At 39.0% G+C, this 17,867-nt stretch overlaps 1 protein-coding gene across 2 annotated transcripts in view; it reads left to right on the top strand.

Annotated features, from left to right (window-relative positions):
* Positions 1-17,867, top strand: part of MDGA2 (MAM domain containing glycosylphosphatidylinositol anchor 2) — a 793,609-nt gene that overhangs the window by 596,721 nt on the left and 179,021 nt on the right. The window lies entirely within an intron of this gene.

Below are 17,867 nucleotides of genomic sequence, written 5' to 3' on the forward strand. Positions count from 1 at the left end.
GGAGGGAGAAATTTGAGTGAGTGGGGGTGGGGGAGAGGGAGGGAGAAATTTGAGTGAGTGGGGGTGGGGGAGAGGGAGGGAGAAATTTGAGTGAGTGGGGTGGGGGGAGGGAGGGATAAATGTGAGTGGGGGTGGGGGAGAGGGAGGGAGAAATTTGAGTGAGTGGGGTGGAGGGGAGGGAGGGAGGGAGAAATTTGAGTGAGTGGGGTGGAGGGGAGGGAGGGAGAAATTTGAGTGAGTGGGGTGGGGGGGAGGGAGGGAGAAATGTGAGTGGGGGTGGGGGAGAGGGAGGGAGAAATTTGAGTGAGTGGGGTGGGGGGAGGGAGGGAGAAATGTGAGTGGGGATGGGGGAGAGGGAGGGAGAAATTTGAGTGAGTGGGGTGGGGGGAGGGAGGGAGGGAGGGAGAAATTTGAGTGAGTAGGGTGGGTGGGGGGAGGGAGGAAGAAATTTGAGTGAGTGGGGGTGGGGGAGAGGGAGGGAGAAATTTGAGTGAGTGGGGTGGGGGGAGGGAGAAATGTGAGTGGGGGTGGGGGAGAGGGAGGGAGAAATTTGAGTGAGTGGGGTGGGGGGAGGGAGGGAGAAATTTGAGTGAGTGGGGGTGGGGGAGAGGGAGGGAGAAATTTGAGTGAGTGGGGGTGGGGGAGAGGGAGGGAGAGATTTGAGTGAGTGGGGTGGGTGGGGGGAGGGAGAGATTTGAGTGAGTGGGGTGGGGGAGAGGGAGGGAGAAATTTGAGTGAGTGGGGTGGGGGAGAGGGAGGGAGAAATTTGAGTGAGTGGGGGAGGGAGAGGGAGGAAATTTGGGGGGGAGAGGAAGGGAGGGAATTTGGGGGGGGGAGAGGAAGGGAGGAAATTTGAAGGGGGAGAGGGAGGAAATTTGAGGGAGGGGAGGGAGAGGTAGGAATTTGAGGGGGGAGAGGAAGGGAGGAAATTTGAGGGAGGGGGAGAGGAAGGGAAATTTGAGGGGGGAGAGGAAGGAAATTTGAGGGAGGGGGGAGGAAGGACATTTGAGGGAGGGGGGGAGGAAGGAAATTTGAGGGAGGGGGAGAGGAAGGAAATTTGAGGGGGGGGAGGAAATTGGAGGGGGGAGGAAGGAAATTGGAGGGGGGAGGAAGGAAATTTGAGGGGGAAGGAAGGACATTGGAAGGGGGAGAAGGAAGGAAATGAGAGGGAGGGGGAGAAGAAGGAAATTGGAGGGGGAAGAAGGCAATGAGAGGGAGGGGGAGAAGAAGGAAATTGACCGGGGTAGGGGGAGATATTGACATCCATCACACACACACACAATGCACCCCTTGCACACAGAAAAACACACAATGCATTACACACAGACACACATACACAATCAATGCATCCCTTACACACAGCAACACACAATGCACCCCTTACACACACTCAGTGCATCCCTTACAGCAGTGTTTCCCAACCCAGTCCTCAAGGCACACCTACCAGTCCAGGATTTAGGGGTGACCCAGTTGTGTCTAAGGTGTTTTTTCTTTTTTTTCTAAAAACACCTTAGACAAAACTGGGTAATCCTTAAATCCTGGACTGGTAGGTGTGCCTTGAGGACTGGGTTGGGAAACACTGCCTTACAGACACGCACACTGCATCCCATACATACACAAACTCACCTTGCAGCCCTTACACATACAAACACAGATTCACACAATGCATTCCTTACACACATCAGGACATCCCCCCCCCACACACACACACCCCTGTGAACAAACTCATTGGTGGAACATGAAGGTGGACCCTGGGACCCAGACCTTGAGCTGTGTAAATGGCCCTCAAAAAATGGAGCTGCTTCCCATTCTCCCAGAACATTGATTTTTTGTGACCACAGTTACAAACCGCCTCCAGAGAGCCTGTTCTACACCAGACCAGTGGAGCCAGATGGCAGCTGAAGCCCATCATCATCCTCATCTGGTTGTAAGTAGGCAATCTACTATATTATTCGTGGCACTAATCTCTAATTTACCTCACATTAAAGGGACACTATATTCCCCAGAACCACTGCAGCTTAATGTAGTGGTTCTGGTGTCTATAGCCTGTCCCTGCAGGCCTTTTATTGTAAACACGTCGGCACTGCAGCACTGTGTTAGTTAACATGGCAGATCATATGGGTGGGGCACTGTGATGTCACATGGGGGGCGGCAAACTTTACTTTTGCCTAGGGCGGCAAAAATCCTTGCACCGGCCCTGCAGACACTGCATCCCTGTGGGCGGACTCGGGAGGGGGGGGGGTTGGAGTTTGGGGGGGCCTCCATGTCCGTTTTGCTTGGGGGGGAGTTGGAGTTTGGGGGGTCCTCCATGTCCGTTTTGCTTGGGGCCCCCAAATTCCTTCAAACGGCCCTGGGAGGACAGTAGGTCCCCGGGGCGGATCGAACATTGCATGTGTTCGCCCGCGGTGGCAAATGCGAACATACTATGTTCGCCAGGAACTATTCGCCAGCGAATAGTTCGGGACATCACTAGCAGTCATTGATGCTGTGACAAATTAGATGAATCCCAATGATAGCGATATGACTTTATTGATTTTTTTTTTAAAGCTCTATATCATTTGAAAGACAAGGTGTCTTGCAGCTTTCTAGATGCCCTAATTCCAAGAAAGAGTAGGCCGCAGCAACCTTTGTAAAACTGAACTGTTACTATAGCAATCAGAAAAATCATTACATTGATTTTCCTAGAAAATTTCATCTTAATGTTCCATTGGACAATACTTGGGTTGAGTGAGATTAAAATATGGGTGAATGACATTGCTCAACACATTTCTTGCTTTCTTTTTCCAGTTTTGCACAGAATCTCAGAATTAAAAACACATTTTAGTCATTTCAAAAAATACACTGTTGGCACATTATTATTATAAAGATTATTCAATAAAGTCAAAATCTAATTTAGCCTGGATAGAATAGATATTAACCAAAAAACTATTGACACCAGCACAGCAACAGACCACAACTTATGGTCAACATTGATAATGGGCAGCCTGCATGACCTGGGTTGCCCTGCTGTATGTAGAATTCTGAGGAAGATGTACAAGATTAAGTAATTAAGCAATGAAGAATCCTGCAGAATATGCATTATACATACTGCAGGCAACCATTTTCATAAATATGACAGATCTGGTAACCCTACATATGCCACTTTTGCTACTGTGTTTGATGAACTCTGCCATTTACCCATTTCCATGTATGACATGGGCATGATACACAATCTAAATCCCTCAGGCTCCCATTTTCCTGAGAAGGACACCAATATCGATCCATGTGAAGAGAGGATCAAATGAGTTTCCTTAGTAGAAACGAGTCAGACGTGAGTCAGTGTTGACAAGATCCAGAAAAACAGAAGTTGATAAGGGCCTGGCCAACTGTTGTACCCAAGGTGAATAGTATGCTCATAAACATTTACCTCTGTTCTTTCATAAGCTGAATTGAAAGCACTGTCAGTAGTTCAGCAACATATTTTCGTTTTAGGTAACTTTAGATAACATGAGTGACTCTTAAAAGTTTGGAGAAAGAAACTGGTGTTTTTATTCACCCATAGACAAATACAGTTCTTGTCACTGAGAAAAAATAGAACAAACATCTAAGATGTAGGTTTATGAAGGTTCCAGTGTTCTATAGAAATATTTTGTCATGATTCCCTTTTATTCCAGAAGTTAATAAAGTGTTTTGGGATTTTTTTTGTGTATAGATCATGCCTCTGATATCTCACTGCTCACTTCTCCAATGCTTAGGAGTTGTTCAGCCCTAGCCACACCTACTTAAACAGACTGTGTGGGGAAAAAAAAGGTTTAATTTTCAAACCAATCTTAGAGCACAATGTGTTTCCTTTAGAGATCCTTATCGCAGTCTCTGTTAATTGAACATTAATTGCACACCAGAGGTTGCTGCAGGTTGTAGCGGGCAATTAACAGGAGTTAAGAACTTCAAAATGAAACACTATAGAAGTTTTAAAATTAGACCTCTGTTTCATTGTTTTTAAGGAGGCTATGTGAGTCGCAGCCAATGTCTAGGACTACATAAACACAGTGATTTAACTCCTAAGAGACAGAGAACTGATCAGTGAGACTGCAAGGGCATGGTATCTACAACACAACCATTGTATTAAGCTAAAGTTGTTTTAGTGCTTTGAGTGACTCTTTAAATTGGTATTACTATGTCAGAGAACATAATGAAATGGAACAAAAATGAATACTGGAACGGTTGTAAGTAAGTGACAGGTGTAAGGAAGTGGAATCTATAATAAAAGGAAAAATCAACATATGCTTGGTTGTCTTGACTTATGCTGGCTGACTATTTGAGAATTTACAGACTTGATTGCACACAATATTCGTATAGGGCCAGCTGGATGGCAAAACAGTGCTTGTAGTACCTCAAAATTAATAGGAATTGAAAAATAACTATTGGTCATGCCAAAGAATTAAAAAGTTTTGAGTAAGTGCCAGACAATTCTAGTTTTACCGGCAATTAGATGTAGGGAGCATCAGGTTGCTTCTTTTCTAGTAAAATATAAATTTCAAAGGTCAGGCAGCAGACATTGGGTACAAAAAAGCTACAGAGGGCAATAATAACTCTACTGACCAGGATGATTGCCTGGTCATCTAATGGTTAGATGAAGATCTGGAGAGGCCTACAAACCACAGTGTCCATTCTGCTCCATCTTCCGATATTACAAACTTATGAAGGCTGAACAAAGACATGCATCCACCACATTCATCCTTTTTATAAGTCTTCAGACATAGATGACAAGATAACATTGCCAAGAAATTATGAAAACATAGAAGATAACTCTTACCTGAAAATAATTTTACAATATTGATAGAAAGCAAAACTTGTTTCCTGAATCCGGACTTATTTTGTGTTTTGTATCTAGAAACATAACATTTCTATGTATTCATATATAAAAAGAGTTAATTATATATCTAGGTTTGCATCTTTGCCTCATACAAACAAATCAGATAGGAATGTATTGATTGTTTTGTCAACATTCAGATATGACAATTCTTTGCCAGCATAAAAAGAATATTAATAAAGTATACATTTTCTGAGTTTGAAAGCCTTGAAAATGTATATTTTGTAGAATTACAGGTTTTCTGTTAAAAGAAACAAAAATAGCAGAATGTCATTATTTTATGTATACATGAGAAGGCTTTCAAACCTGCAGTACTGGGAATGGTTTATCGGCCTTTTATACCCATGTGGCTTCGGTAATGTCAGTTTGACGTTTGGCAACATGATCTCACCAACCTCTTTTTTCAATATTTTCCAATATACTAAATCTACATTAAGTGATCCCTCCTTTTTTACAGGCTCCTCTACAGTTCGGATCTGGCACACCACAACTGACTTTTCTATACCAATGTGTAATTTGTTGGCTTAGATATATTTAATACGTCAATAAGATATTTGTATGACAACATGATGTTTTTAATTGATAAACAATTGAAGCAAGACATTCTGAGTAAATCTAGGAGGTTCTTTGCTACCTTGGATATTGCAACATATTTTTAGAAACTTAAAAGGACCCTCTACTGCCCAAATAAAAAATAAATAAATCACTGTTTAGTAGTAATATCCCAAATAAAAACTTGCATGCATTTAATTACGCTTTTTTTAATTGGGGATATATCTAAAAACAACTTGCAAAACCTGCAGTTCTCTTGCCAGCAGCCTTTGTAAGCCCTCCTCTTCTAGCCCCGCCCAGATTTTCTGTGACTGTTCAATCACAGACTTCCCAGTATAGCTTAATGAGAAGTCTTTGCCAGACAGGTGCTCTGAGCGTTTTTTCTGCCTCTTAAATGTAGGTCCACTGAGCTAACCAAACCAGGAAGTAACAGGACCGGTTTTCGGCTTAAAAGCCAGGTGGGGTGTAACCAGGTTAATTTATAAAAAAAAGTGTCATTTACTATTGAAATGACTAGAAATGCTTCCTAACTTAACTTCCCCCATGAAACTGATAATGCACTAGAGGATTGAATTCAACAGATCTGATCACTAACCACATTAGAGGTGCTACTCAACAGGACAATAGTGGGAACAATTACTGGGAGATGGGGAGTCTTAATCAATCACTACTGAAGTGGAATCTTTACAAGATAATAACAAGGAATATAAAATGATTAACTGCTACAAAATCTCTGGAGAAGATACAGAGCTAGCAGTAATTTTTGTGCTGGATTCATATCCCTTTCAATACCCTTTTCTGATTTATGGCAGGACTCGATTTTAGCAACACAATGTTAAAGTCTATTTATAAATGCAGCTGTTGATGTTGTCGATAGAGTATGGAAATGCTTCTGAAAAATAATACGCTTTTAAAGAAACTTAATTTCATCATTAAAATGCTTTGATTTAAGAGACTTTTATACTTTTAACATGAGACAAGACTTTTGCTATATTATTAGCAAACTGAATTTTACAGATGTATATTCGTGCCAAAATATTCCACAAGCTATGTTAACAATGACAAGAAATAGATCCAGCTAAGGTATTGTAGATGGATTCAAGTGATGAAAATGATGTTATGTAAATACCAAAAAGAAGAATGTTACAAACCATCAGTGATTAATTTATGTGAATTAAAATTTCATTATAGAAGATAGGTCTTGTGTGGAACTTGCAAAGAAAATGGGTTGCTAATCTAAATTTGTATTATGAAGCACCCAGCATATGCTGATGAGGATATTGTAGAGATGATAGTGACAAGGAAAGAGAGCATTTAATGTTGTCTTTGAGTTAAGTTGGAAGAGCTGTGGTTGTTTAATTTTTTTCCATTTTTTTTATATTTGACATTTCCTTTCCATCTATGACTTTTTTTTTTCATTTAAAATACATGTGTTCAACTAAGACTATATTATTATCCAATTCAGTAGACTGCAAGTCTTCTCACACCCCACATCTAGAAAGGTCTATAAAAAGGTCCTTTTTGGTTATTTTTTTTCCATCTTTATTGGATTTTTTTACACTTTATTCAAGGTTTTAAATTCCATAAGCATATTCATTGGACACTAATATGCCATTTGGAAGGACAGTATAGGGGGTTAGAGGGTTGGGATAAAATATTTCGTAGCAATATTTGGGATGCCTCAATTGGTCACCTCTGCGTTAAACCTCCATTATGCTTTCTCATCTTGCTGAGGCTGGTAAAGCATATAAACTTTCCACAAACCGATGAGGAAAATTAACGCAAGGGATTAATCATACAGGTCTAGCAATATGAAATGGTCAGCATTAGCAACAGTGACAAAATCCATTCAATGTCAACAAGTGACTCCAACCTTGCACGCCAATACCATCTATTCATTTCACATACATTAAGCTATTCTCTGTAATAGCTAAAATCTGTAAAAATGGTAACCACAGCTACAAATTATCTACATATTCCTGAAGCTGGATTTAAAATTCATGCCATGTTTCTCACTGCGACTGCAGACACTTTCACATAACTCTTTCCCTTTTTGTCAATATCAACTGATATTTAAGTGATTAAGTTGATTCAAGGCATGTCACTGTGTCATTAATCAACCGCATATATATGTCTTGCTAATTATCAGGAACAATTCATTTGAGCTATTTATATGTCTCCATTCTGATTTCATAAGGTCTGGCTTTCAATTTAATTTTCATGTCAAACTGTGGAGAGTAGCACCGTTTAAATTTCTGCATGCATTAAAATTAATTTATGAGAATATGCGGTCATGGTACAAATACTAACATCTTGCTGACTAGTTGTAGCTATTTAAACGCAAAAGGGTGTTTTTTATGGGAATTAAATGTGATTCTAATAAATATTATATTAAATAATATATATTTAATAATAATATATAATAAATAATATATATGGAGGTACATGTTTGAGTGCATTTATGTTTTATGACGAATATGTCGTATGCACTGGTCTCTACCCCTTTGCTAAACATAAAATGTTACCAGAAACTACAACTCACCTAAAAACCAAAAGTAGAAAGCAATAACAGTCATCATATCCCTATATATCACTATGCTCAAAAATACATATGAACAGTAATACCACAAATGATTCTCTTTTTTTAGATAAGATTCAAAGGAGAGATAAAGTGCACATCTCTTGTACCTTTATGAGACAAGATGCTCTCTGTACTAATTGCAAACTAAAGTGCCAGTTAGTATTAGAAACCATGCTTGGCCAATCAAGTTCATTTTTTATCAATTTGGCATAGGGCATAGATACAGCATAGATTAAATGCTATTGCTTTTAGTTTCTAACATACATGCCATAAGATGGCATCTGGAACTTGTTTAAAAAAATATTTTACGTGCAAGTCTTTGCTTGTTAGGAAAATATTTGTATTAAAAGTCTGATTATTTTAAAAGAACTTTAGAGCATGATTCTATTATAAGAGATATATGGTAAATGAAGAGCAAATTTTAAAATAGATGTCAGTAGGAGAGCTGCTATTTATCTACCAGAGTTAAGTTAATCACTTGTAATAGACCGTAGCCCACTTCGGATTTTAGCAAATATTTGTTAAATATTCCCTGCAATATATTTATTAAGTATGCAGTATATCACGTAGACTCAATGGGTGCTTGCTTACGCTTTTTTTTTTTTTATAATTTTTTTTTTTTTTGTATTAGGAAATATTTAGCCATAGAGTTGCAAAGACAAAGAGAGAGAGAGAGTGTGAGTGAGTGAGTGAGTGAGTGAGTGTGTTTTTATATAACCATGTGAAAAAAGCTATACAAAAATGGAGACATGAGTTTCCCCTAGACAACATACAAAATACACATACAGGATTTACCAAAAAAATACATCTGTTAACAAAAAAAACAACAGACTTCAGAATTGTCAGTTGACTTATTTTATTATGTTCAATAATGAATTATTAATTTGCTTTGTAGTTTAAAAACAGCCTTCCAGAATAATAAGTTTTGTATAAAAAAAAAAATATATATAGAATCTTATTGTATACTATAGTTAACCCTTTGGACATGTACATAACCTAAAACATTTTACATTTTCGGGCATAATCCTGGGCTCATGTATCATCCATTGAGAACACAAATAAATCACACTACAGGAGAGAATAATTTCAAAATCAGGTGTCAAGTCAAAAAGTTTTCCATGTTGTGGTGTCCAGAGGACTAAGATGTAATGATTATCAATAATATCAGAAATTAACAAACATGGTACACAAGCTGCAGACTTTATTAAACAACATTAAAAGTTTGTGTGTTACCAAACTGGAAGATACCTGCCATTTTTGTTTGAGTGACATTTTAAACCTCAATGTGATGAAAATTACCTCTCTGCACAATTCTAAACAAGCCTTCCTCCGTCTTAGTCATGGGGAAGCTCAGTGATAAAGTAGATTCAGAGCCAAATTAAGGTTGCCCTAGACACGGAGCCAGATGGGCTCTAAACACTGGGCTCTTTTTCTGTGAGTGGTGTGTGTTGACTGAGTGTTGTGTTTGGGAGTGTGCAGTGAATCCTATGTATGGAAGTAGTGAGAGTTGTATGTAGGGGCTGAGTGTATATATGTGCTTTTAGAGCATTGTGTGTGTCATGGCTGAAATTTGTGTGTGTGAGAGAAGGGGAGTCTGAGTGTGTCTGATTATTGCTTTTCTTGTGGTCCATTAGAGGGTGAGCTTGATCTCTTTTGGTCTACTGAAGGGTAAGCTCCATCACCTGTTCTGATCAGGTACAGACAGAGGCATAACTAGAATACACTGTACCACGGTGCAAAAATTCTCTATCACCCAACATTCTGCCCTCATTCAGCCCTCACTCCCTCTCTCACCCCCCCATCCAGCCCTCATTAACCCGCCTAACCTCCCATCCAGCCCTCATTAACCACCCTCACCCGGCCCTCATTAATCCCCCATCACCCTTCCATCCAGCCCTCATTAACCCCATCACCCCACCCCTCAGGCCTCATTAGACCCCCCCACCCCCCATGCAGACCTCACTACCTCTCATAACTCCCCATCCAGCCCTCATTAAGCCCCCTCATCCCAGCATCCAGCCCTCATTTCCTCTCTCCCCGCTCTTCTCCTGTACCTTAAGACTATGTAGCGTGGCCGAGTGGTACCCAGTCTAACAGGAAGTGCTCTCTCTCTGAGCAGTTCCTGTCACCTGCAGTGCTTGGCCACGCTATACACAGAGAGCGACAGGAGGGGAGCAGCACAGTACAGCAATCCCCTACCGCTGGTCACCCAGCAACCACGGTGCCCGGGCCTGTGTGGCAGTGCATCAGCTCTGAAGTTGTGGTGTCCCACGGCCCCCTGGAGTGACATGCCTGGTCGCAGCTGTGACACCTGAGTATATCACTGGGTAAAGGCTACTTTAAGAGTGCCCATGCAGCTTGCTTTGGAATCATGGTGTGTAGGATGTAGCATTGATGGCAGTTAAGTCCAAGCCTTCCTCTATTTCAATTTATGAGTGGTAGCCATCTTTGTTAATACATATTTGTATACCAAGCAGATATGGATGGATGGGGTAATCACCAGTGATGCAACTTGCATCAATGGAGACTCCCTTTATGGGTTGACCTAGCAAACAGACAGGCTCCAACTTGGACTCACACAGAGAAGATCATGCAGAGAGGACTTCTGAAGCACCCTGCATGGTACTAGTACCCAACGAACAGCACAAGAGTAACTAATTGTGCACTTGTGCTGGACACCCCTTCACAGGATGTTGGATATCAGTGAACTAAATCAGTACAGTAGGACAGGATTTTGAAGTAGGGACTGTCCTGCCATAATCAGGACAGTTGGAAGGCTTGTTAGTGTGGCCAAGTAAGGGTAGATACTGGTGGTTGCTGTCAATATCCGCATTCATAAAACATCATAGACATACTTGTGCCACAATCTTTATTGAATTATGTACCAAAATGTTTTACTTCTGTAGAAACATTTATTTTTGCCTTGGCTTATCACATGGGGAGAAGAGGTTGTTTATCCAATTTTAGGAGGTAAGAATAGTTATGAGTTTTGACAATAAATGTGTGCGAGAATGTTTTGTAAAAGATAAAATGACAGCTAATTTTCAGTATGCTGCAGTTTATACATATATTACCAACTGTAGATGTTGTATTTAACAAGAAAAATACATTAACAATGAAATATTAGCAAGGGCAAAGCAAGGTTGTAATGCATGTAGTGTTCAGCTTTTAGTCCAGGTGCTTTACAAATTTAAATTCTTGACAATGTATTGTGATAATCAAACGGAGTGTATACATATACAAAACGGTCTTATTTTAAGTGACAGGTCATGGTTTGGAACATTATGCATGATGTAACTAGACTCTGAACTACAGGACTAATCAGCAATCATGACATAATCATGAACGTGATCCATTAATTATAAGAAAATAATGCCATCTCCGGATTCTGGAAGCATCCAAATATTCCTTGACATTTAGTATCATAGTTCATGATGTTTCCAGAAACCCTTAACCCCTTCACAACCAAGCAGTTTGAAAAACAACACCTCCAGAATCTGAGAATTTTGGGTGTCTTGGAAATTAATGTTTAAATGCATTTTTATATTTTCCCATACATAGATGGCACATTATTTAATGGAAATAAAGTGGGAAGTTTTAGTTGGATAAATTTAAAATAAATAAATCATGTACCAAATAATGACATTACTTATAAAAAAAAACGTGTTTTAATAAATAAGAACACATAATAGTGTGTGTATGTGTGTGTCTGGATTGTGCGGCACAGGGGTAGGCAACCTTTGGCACACTAGATGTTGTGGACTACGTCTCCCATAATGCTCTTACATCCATAATGCTGGCAAAGCATCAGGAAGATGTAATCCACAAAATCTGGAATACTGAGTGCACCCCTGGTACAGATTAAATGTCCCCTACTTTAACCCTTTGTGTCACTATACCCCACTCTATACCCCCCTCTGTTTATGTACGTCCAGTGGTCTGATCTCAATTATGTATCTGTTAGTCCACCCATTGTACAGCGCTACGGAATTTGTTGGCGCTATATAAATAAAATAATAATAATAATTAGCATGTGTGTCTGGCAGAGAGTACCCTTGTGCTTCTGTGAGTGTATATTACAGTGCATCTGTGTCTGTGAGCACGTGTACCTCTGTGATTTGTATCAAGTTTGTGTGGTGGAGTGTACGGGGGGCAGTGTGTTGTGTGTATGGATATGGATGACTATGTGATGGTGAGTTTGGAAGATGGCTGGTGGCAAGGGCACTGACTGTAACAATAACAGGGGGGACTGTGTGTGCGGGGGGGGTGACTGGGGTTGTTTACAACAGTGAGTGTGTTTAGATGACTGTGGCAATGTGATTGTTACAGGGTGACTGTGTGATGGGTGAGTGTAGGAGGTGACTATGACAATGTAATGTAAGTATGTCTGGGGTTATGTGACAGGGGTGGTAGTTTGTGAGGAGGTTTTATTTCTCGGTACAGCCTCCCCAGACATGGCTGCTTTGTCTAGTCCAATAATTTTTCAATTAAAACAAAATGTAATAAACAAACAAGCAATAATATTTAAACAAACTAAAACAACGGAAAAATACATCCATCCAATATACAATTTTTAACACTTCTTATAAATTATTTATGATTGAGGTTTAGGATAGAATATATGTACTGAGAATGTGAAATATTTGTTATAAAGCACATAGAACATTTACATATTAATATAGGAGACTAACGGTCTGCTTCCCCCCCCCCCCCCCAATATATATTTATTTTATTTTTAGTTGGGCCCCTCTCTTACATTTTCTGCAGTGAAATGGCCTCTAATCTACATTCCCCAGTGGTCCACTGGGCTACCAGTGGGATTTGCTTCTCTGGCTGGGTTCAGACCCCTCTGAATGTCTCCTTCTGATCTCAAACCATGAAGGTGCATCTGCAGAGATTTTCCTGTTGAACGTGCAGCTTACTCAGTGAGCAGTGAAGGTCTGTACAGGGAGATCTAAAAAAAAAATCCCATCAACTTGTTCAGTGCTGGCAAAGGAAAAGTAACACTGGCTCTTCTGTCCTGAGGGACAATCCTGGCAACTATGTATTCCTGATTGGCAGCATTAAGAGGTTAAGCAAAATTTTTCCCATAATGGATGGTTCACTACTATATAGCCTATATTTAGATTTACAGCTCTTCAGGTAACTAGTGAAGCTCTGTCAAATCAGAAATTTGAATAACTGGCTCTTAGAAAGGTAGCATTTAAAGACATTGTCACATTGCAAGTCAAAAAGCTTTATAGCGCAGACTATTAAGCTGCCAATCAGAGTATGCTTTGGAGTTCAATCCGGTTTCGACAGAGACCTCAATCTCCAATAATTAAAAAATTGCATGATACACATTATGCGCCTATTCAGTCATCTCCAAAAAGAGCTTGCAACATTTTGTCATACCTGTTTTTTTAGGATTAACAAAGGCTCCAATAATTTTTTTTAACATTATTTGGCTCCCTTTTTATGGTATATAAAAGAGAAATTAAAATTGAAGTAAACCATGAATTATTTATTTATCACCTAGGGGTTGACTGGTTCAGGGTTTCATTTCAGACACTTTTTGGTAATTATGGATAAAAGGCAGCACACAATTTGGGTACTCATGAGAAAAGGTGGAACTTATTATTGGAACTTCACTTTTAAGTCCAATCTTAATATAAAAAAAGTTGAGTCAACAGCATCTTAGTTCTGTAACTGATTTTTTTTTATTCAAAGGGTTTGACTGATTGCAGAATCCCCAGGAGAAAACATTGGTGTTTAAACACACGTTGTTCTTTAAATACTATATTGCATGATGGTATATTACCATATATTAATCCTTTGGGGATAGAGGCAATTGTCCAAGTTCTGAACCAAAACAGAACCTAGAATTTGAGCTAAAATGTTTATTCAACCATAATTTACTATGCACATAATTTGCCAGATTGGTTTGTGTAAGGAAACCTAGTATATCCAATCCTCATTCGGTAGTTTCCGCCCGAACGGCCAGAGCATCAGTGATTATAGCTCTCCGTTTGACAGATGAAATAAACAAAGTCCATACGAATACAATAGTTTTACAAGTTGGTTACCTTAATAAAGCGTACGAATATCCAAACATCAGCTGGAGTCTAGAAGAAGGGTGCGACAGAACTGGCTTTTAATTATCACACACCGGCTTTTATGCAAGTCCCCGTGCAAGGGGACATCCCACAGGGAGGGACAAGGTACAAACATACAAATTCCCTCCCCTAGTCCTGGAGATAATCAAGTCTGATAAAGTAATAACTTAATTATCTCCAGGCAGAAAAATTACAGTTTTACCCAATATTTAGAACACCCCTTTATGCATATGGTATCCCCACAAATAAAATGCCCCGTTCTGGGTGACCAACATATTCAAATTTGTATGGAAGTCTTTTGTGACCGGCTAACCACGAGGTTGCTGCCCAAAACAGTTCCACGAGCTTGGGTAGTTTTGCCGGTCCATTTCGTTAAGTAGAAAAAAATGAATAATTCCACGAACGGTTTTCACTGGCTCTTAGCAGTGATTGTTTCCCTCATACGAATGAACAAAAGTACCGAACAGCGCTCTTCTAGCCATTTGGGAAATAAAGATCTAGCGTTCGTATGTTGGGACCAGTGTTCGGTAAGTCGATTGTCTGATTTTAGTTCCAGACACTCGACGACCAAGTCCCGCTGCCTTTGTTCGCACAAAAAAAGATGGCCACCATTTTCTCAGCCACGTGGAGTTCAGCAATACGAACAACGGCCGCACAGGTAGAGGGTTCAATTAAAGCATGCTTTGAAGTTAACGAGCCAGGGGGGTGGTCTCTGTTCGGTAGTTACATCTACCGAATGGAAAGGGGAGAAATACTGAACATAAAAAAGGATTTCTTCACAATTTGCTTTGCCTGTGTTGCCTTTGAGACAGTATCGCAGTCCAGGAAAGAAAATTACCCCAATGTTGGCATATCATTATCAAAAGTAGATAACTCAGGGTAATCAAAATTAGTAATTTTGAGTTGTGTGAAGTAGACACTATCACAAATGCTGGCCACATTTAGTAGCCATACTTTGTTTGTGGCTTTTTCACATATGTGAATTCAATTTTCACAGAAGATTTCATAATCCTAATATGTGCCAGCGCAATAAGGCTGATTTTTTGTATTTAGTATTTTCTCACAAACAGCACCTGTGCTACATTTTCAGGTTTTATTGGAAAGCCACAGGGCATGTTTTATATGCCCTTTTCAAACAAATAATGTGACCAATTGATTTTTTTGGGGCACGTCACCTTTGAGACAGTATGGCAGCATGGGAAATAACATTTCCACCAATATGGCACACCATTCTCAAAAGTAGACAGCCCATGTTATTCACTAAAAGGTATTTTGAGTTGTTTCATGTAGCTGCTTTATCATATTATCTGGCCACATTTAGTGGTTATACTTTTATTTGTAAAAAAAAATATATAAAAACAGGTTGCGCCAAAAAGATGTAAAACAATAGAATATAATTTTTTTTTAAATTCCAAATATTCACAGTACAAAGATCACAATCCCAGCTGTTTCTGGATTCTTAGGGAATGTTGGTTCTTGATTAAGGTGTTTGCAAATATATGTAGGGAGACACAAAGTAACAAATAATAGTTCAGACTGTTTTGGCAGAAAAATAGGACTCAACAACTAGCTCTAAGTAAGATTGCTTGAAGCTGTACAATCCCCACTGATTGATATAACTTATGAGGCGATTATCTCGATCTGCAGGGAGGTCTATGAAAGAAAAAGAAAATATATTTATGTTTTCAGTGAGCACTATTAGATGTGACGCATTTGATAGAGTGTTAAATCACTCAAATGTCTGCGCATGGGTGGTATAATCCCCACCAGGTATATGTTGGTAAATAGTTGTCCAGATCTGAAGTTAGGTGTGCCAGGAACAAATAAAATTAAAAATTGCATAAAAAGTGTAATAAATGGTCTCACACAACAAAGTGAATTAAAACCAAATATACTTTAATACTCAAAATAAATAAAAATAAAAAAGTTACATTATTACACAAAGCATTTCACCAATAGGCTTTTTCAAGTGTAATAACACGTGTTTTTTCATAACACTGACGTGTGTAATAAAGCCCCAATTTTTTTTTTTTATTTGGCACTGTAACAAATATAACGTGTACATGTTTTCCAGGTATTTTTGGGAAGTCACATAGCCGAATATATAACATATTTTGCATTGCTTTCGCGAGAATATGGCACTATAGAAAATAATATTACCCCCATAATGGAATTCATTTTAAAAATTAGGCAACATGAAATTAGTCGGTATAGCAAGTCAATATGTTTGTACAGGCTTCTCCTATTCAAGAATGGAAGGACTAGAAGACAGGGAAAATAAAAGTATCTGATAAAAAAAAAAAACATTTTATTGTAAAATCAATGAAAGTATGTTGCTTCCTTATGTCTGTTTATTTTTGTACAGCACATTGTATTGCAGGAATTGTAAACTGCCATCTGGATTACGTAGATGTCATTTTTATAACAGGATCTGATCTTGCAGTTAACCGGATAAGGCTAATAAGACATTGCCAATCTATGACCCCCATATTTTTGTTTTGCAGTACTCAACAGGGCACATTGTGTTTGCTTTCTGAACATTCCTTCCCTTGGTAGAAACTTGAATTGAACTTTAATTGTGCATTACGGACAGCATATTGTCCTCAAACAGCTTCAGTAAGAAAAAAGATGCACACCAAAAATAGAATAAGTGCAAGGGTCAATCTTTATTGTTTAAGAAACCGCACCAATCAACCAAATATGACATTATAATCAACCAATATGACATTATATTTATACATATATGCATATTATGACAAAAGTACTCCTTTCCTTTGGTACCTTGTCCAGGACTTAGGTAAAAAATATTTGCTCTTCTTATTGTGGTTCCAAAATTCAACAATGTGCAGTAAGGTATGTCAAAATAAAGAAAAACAAAATCCTTGCTCTTCGGAGCACTTTATTAACAAAATAATAAACTGGGTTGGATGGCTTGTCTATTTCCCAACATGAATAAACAACCATTTTACTGTTTTAGGTTATTTCAGCTCTCTCTTTCAATTTACAGGAAGCAATCTCTACTCCTCCTTTGGCAGAGGAGTACTTAATAGCATCTGCAATTAATCTTTTTCAGGTGATGTAAACCAGAGTGTTGTAACTCTGGAACTGGATTACTTACCTGCAGTTTCCAGCAACCTCCAAAATGTATAGTGGCGCACAGGCCCATCCTACTCTCTAAGTGCTCCACCCCAGGGCCCAAACCTTCACTTATATAAAGTGCAATATTGATTTTAATAGAATACATTTCCCTGGGGCTAATTACACAAAGTAGGAAGCTTGCAGAATCTGGTGAGATATATAGACTCCACCCAGCACAATTCCTTGCTTTTGGATATATTACAAGATACAATTCGTATCTTGTAATACCTTTTTTATTGTACTTTAATGACAAGCTTTCGGGAGAACATAAATACATACATATTATATACATACACACACACACACACACACACACACACACACACACACACACAATACCAGAGTTTTGCTGTATGCAATGATACCTTTTTATTGGACTAACATAATATTACAAAGATAAGTTTTTGAGAGTTTTCCTCTCTTCCTCACGTCTGAAGCAATACTGATCAATCTGATAGAGATGTGTCTGGAAGTGAAAGGTGCAGGTTAGCTGAGAATAGCCAGAAAAAAAGTAAATAAAAACAGAGGAGAGTCAATAAGCTAGTTAAAAACAAAAACAAAAAAACAAAACAAGAAAGCAGCAGAGCAAGGCATGCAAATATATAGCTGCATATATGTATGTATATAAATTGATTCAATAAAGGTGAAA

Source organism: Pelobates fuscus, chromosome 13 (genome assembly GCF_036172605.1).
Source record: "Pelobates fuscus isolate aPelFus1 chromosome 13, aPelFus1.pri, whole genome shotgun sequence".
NCBI lineage: Eukaryota > Metazoa > Chordata > Amphibia > Anura > Pelobatidae > Pelobates > Pelobates fuscus.